This window comes from Ovis aries, chromosome X (genome assembly GCF_016772045.2).
Source record: "Ovis aries strain OAR_USU_Benz2616 breed Rambouillet chromosome X, ARS-UI_Ramb_v3.0, whole genome shotgun sequence".
In the NCBI taxonomy this organism is placed as follows: domain Eukaryota; kingdom Metazoa; phylum Chordata; class Mammalia; order Artiodactyla; family Bovidae; genus Ovis; species Ovis aries.
This window is the reverse complement of record NC_056080.1, coordinates 82888165-82892534: the sequence shown is the minus strand read 5'-3', so window position 1 is coordinate 82892534 and position 4370 is coordinate 82888165.

Here is a 4370-nt window from a genome sequence, read left to right as displayed (position 1 = left end):
TTCTTATGTATTATCTGGTCTACTGTTTACTTTTTGTGTTTCTCATATCAGTTACTGTATTCTTCAGCTCTGGTTCTTTTTTCTATTTTCAAGTGCCTTGTTAGAGTTTTCACGGTGTTTTTTTCTTGTTTTTCCCAGTTCAGATAGCATTCAGTTCAGTTCAGTTCAGTCTCACAGTCGTGTCCGACTCTTTGCGACCCCATGAATCGCAGCCCGCCTGGCCTTCCTGTCCATGACCAACTCCCAGAGTTCACTCAGACTCATGTCCATCGAGTCAGTGATGCCATCCAGCCATCTCATCCTCTGTCATCCCCTTCTCCTCCTGCCCCCTATCCCTTCCAGCATCAGAGTCTTTTCCAATGAGTCAACTCTTTGCATGAGGTGGCTGAAATACTGGAGTTTCAGCTTTGGCATCATTCCTTCCAAAGAAATCCCAGTTAGCATTATTATTACTAATTCTTGTGAGTCGTTACCTAGTACTTTATATACCTCTGTTTTTTGGTTGTTTTGTCAGAGGTTGTCTCGCATTCTTTCAATGGAGACCAGTCTGACTGTCTTCCCATTTTTCACAGTTCAGTTCAGCTGCTCAGCCATGTCCAACGCTTTGCAACCCCATGACTGCAGCATGCCAGGCCTCGCTGTCCATCACCAACTCCCAGAGTTTACTCAGACTCGTGTCCATTGAGTCTGTGATGACACCCAATCATCTTATTCTGTCGTACCAGTCTCCTCCTGCCTTCAATCTTTCCCAGCATCAGGGTGTTTCCAAATGAGTCAGTTCTTCACATCAGGTGGCCGAAGTATTAGAGTTTCACCTTCAGCATCAGTCCTTCCCATTTTTTTTCTGCCTCTCTGAATTTCAGTGCATCAATTATCTATTACGGTCTTGATGGGATGTTCTTGTGGGGGAGCATGACTGTACAGTCTGTGTGGTACCCAGAGTGGGGCTGGATTTGATGGATCACAAGTCACATCTTCCCTTAGGGTGTGCCATCAGCTATCACCTTGGGAGGAGATCTGTGGTGCCAGGGCTAAAGCCACATGTGAGGCACAGACTTCCTCTATTCTCAGGGCCTTCTCAGCCATACTGGGGTCAGGGTGGGGTCCAAAGCTTCTGGAGCAGAGGTCCTGATTGTCAGGCCAAACCTGCCTGTGTTCCCTCTAAGTGTGTGCCCTCCCCTCTCCCAGCACTGCAACCCTTGCCAAAGAGGGACACGAGGGGCCTGTGCATATTGGAAAAAGGAGCCAATCTACAGGCTGGCTGCTGACAGAGGTCCCCACTACCTCCAATGTACCACCTGTGCCAGCACCAGAAGTAGCTTCTCCCACCCTGCTTAAACATAGCTTCTGGTCTGAGACCCCTTGGTCCCTCACAACTGAGCAGTTCCCCCTGCCTCTGCTGCCTGTTGAGAGGTTTCTATTGGGCAGGTGAGGCCCTCATGGGCTCTGGGCACATACTGGGTCATCTGCTGTGGCAGTCTGGCCTCCATCAGAGATCAGGACATCTCCCAATGGGCTGCCTGTGTAAGTGCCCTCCATGAGCATGGCCCCAGCTGTCCCACCCAGATGCCACCCTGGGCCAGATGCACCTCTGCTTCCCACATCCCAGCTCTTTTGCCTCATCATGGCAGCCCCTGCTCCAGTGCAGAGCAGCCACACGAAGTAAGCAGGGCATGTGTAGGGGTGGGTAATTGTGGCGAAAAAGGAAAGCCACAAGTGTGGTCTCAATCAGTCCTCTTCACGCTGACTTGGGAGCAAGCCCTGAGCACATGCTCCTGGAGAGGGGAGTCCAGGCTTCCTGCAGTCCCCCTGTTAGTCCACATGGCCCTATAACCAGCTAAGGGTGCTTGTCCCTGTATCAGACTGGAGGACCTTCATTTCCAATATATGGCTCAAACCACTCACACCCACGGCAGATCTCCACGCATGTAATCTCCCTTATATTCTGAGTCCTCTCCCATGCGCACAGGTCAGGACTTGAATGCTCCTTTTCCCTTCTTACTTTATTCCCTGTGGATCTTTATTAGAGCCTACGTTTAGGAATCTTTCTCCATTTTCCAATTAGTTTTTTGAGTTAATTGTTCCACATGTTGATGTATTCTTTGTTTTTTTTTAATTTGAGTATAGTTAATATCTCATGTTGTGTTAGTTTCAGGTGTACAGCAAAGTGATTCAGCTTTACATACACATGTATTTGGGCTTACCACTTGGTTCAGTTGGTAAAGAATCTGCCTGCAATGCAGGAGATGCAGGCTCGACCCCTGTGTCGGGAAGATCCCCTCAGGTGGCCACGACAACCGTCTCCAGTATTCCTGCCAGGAGATTCCCATGGAGAGAGGAGCTTAGCAGGCTGCAGTCCATAGTGTCACAAAGAATCAAACATGAGTGAAATGACTGAGCACGGGCACGCATGCATACATATACCTATTCCTTTACAAATTCTTTACCCATTTACATCGTTACAGAATGTTGAGCAAACTTCCTTGTGGTTTTGTAGTAGGTCCTTGTTGGTTATCTATTTTAAAAAGAGTGGTGTGTATATGCTAATCCTCAACTCCTGATTTATCCCTCCTCCCTCCCAACCTCCCATTTGGTAACCATCAGTTTCGCTTCTGTGTAGATGTGTTTTTGATGTGTTCTTTAGGGGAGGCAGCTTTTTCCAGGAGTCATGTATGGATGTGAGAGTTGGAGTATAAAGAAAGCTGAGCACCAATGAATTGATGCTTTTGAACTGTGGTGTTGGAGAAGACTCTTGAGTCCCCTGGACAGCAAGGGGATCCAACCAGTCCATCCTAAAGGAAATCAGTTCTGAATATTCATTGGAAGGACTGATGCTAAAGCTGAAACTCTGATACTTTGGCCACCTGATGGGAAAAACTAACTTATCTGAAATGACCCCAATGCTGGGAAAGATTGAAGGTGGGAGGAAAAGGGGACAACAGAGAATGAGACGGTTGCGTGGCATCACAGACTTTGAGTAAACTCTGGGAGTTGTTGATGGACAGGGAAGCCTGGCATGCTGCAGTCCATGAGGTCGCAGTCAGGCACGACTGACCGATGGAACTAAACTGAGCCATACTTTTTCTATTTTTCCTTTTGTTGCCTGTGTTTTGGTGTCACATACAGTAAATCATTTCTAAGCTGGATGCTATATAACTTCTCCAGTATGTTTTCTTCTAGTAAATTTATAGTTTCAGATCTTACATTTAAGTCTTTAATCAACTTTGAGTTTAGTTTTGTGTATGGTATAAAGTAAGGGTCCATTTGCATTCTTTTGCATCCAGATGTCTAGTTTGCCCACTGTGATTAATTGAAGAAACGGCAAGGTGACATTTAATCATGATCATCTCAAGGCAGAAGTGCGTGACAAGCCTGTAGGAAAGGTAATGGGGTGAGGGACCTGCCAGGACCATGTAGAGTTTGGAGACTCCCACTTGATTCCTGCTGATATGCGGATGTGGTCCTGTGTAGATGTGTTCTCACTCTTCGAACATAAACCTCTGGCAAACAAGAGAAGCGTCTGGGCCAGCAGTATTGTGCTCTTATCATGAGTCCATGGGCACTCTTTTGGCTTTTGCCTTCAGCGTCATTCAAATGGCTGGCCTTAAGACAAGGACATGATGTTCCTCTTGAGGAACTTCTCAGTTAAATTCCTCACTTAAATTAAAAGAAGCTTCTCATTCAAATTCCTTTGACTTCTGATCCACTCTCTAGTTTATGGTTTTTATTACATTTTCAAACAAATTCTTAGACATACTTGGCAGTGAGAGTGGTTCTCTCCCTTACAGTCTTAGATAATTCAACTTCTGATAATACTTTATATCACCACACTGTTGATTTCTAATCCGTTTACCTCTCTGGCATGTGTTTCTGATAAGATACATACTCAAAAAACTATCATAAAAGCTGCATGTAATAAATAGGAAGTGATTAGAAAACATGAAAACATTAATACTCAAGAGAATGATTGAGGACATTTCTTTGGGAGGTGACCATTAGGCTGGCCTCAGATGGTTGCTAGTTTCTGAGTCACAGAAGATAGAATGGATACAGGCAAAGAGGAAAGCAGAAGGGAAATCATTGTGTTAGTCCATAGAGGTTGTTATGGACACAGCTAGAGAGGTCAGTTGGAATCTATTCATAGGGAACCTGTAAACGTGGAAGTCTAAAGAGTTTGTACTACTCTTTGTAAGTGCTAATGAGCAAAAACTGCCACCGCAAAACCCAAAACAGCATTTGCAATAAGACTTGACATGTCTGAATCACAATATACCGTCCTTTTCCAGGAGAGCTACAGGCGACCGATATTGATATTTTGTGTCATCCTACTTGGATATATCCTTTCTCAACTCATGACTTATTATTTATGT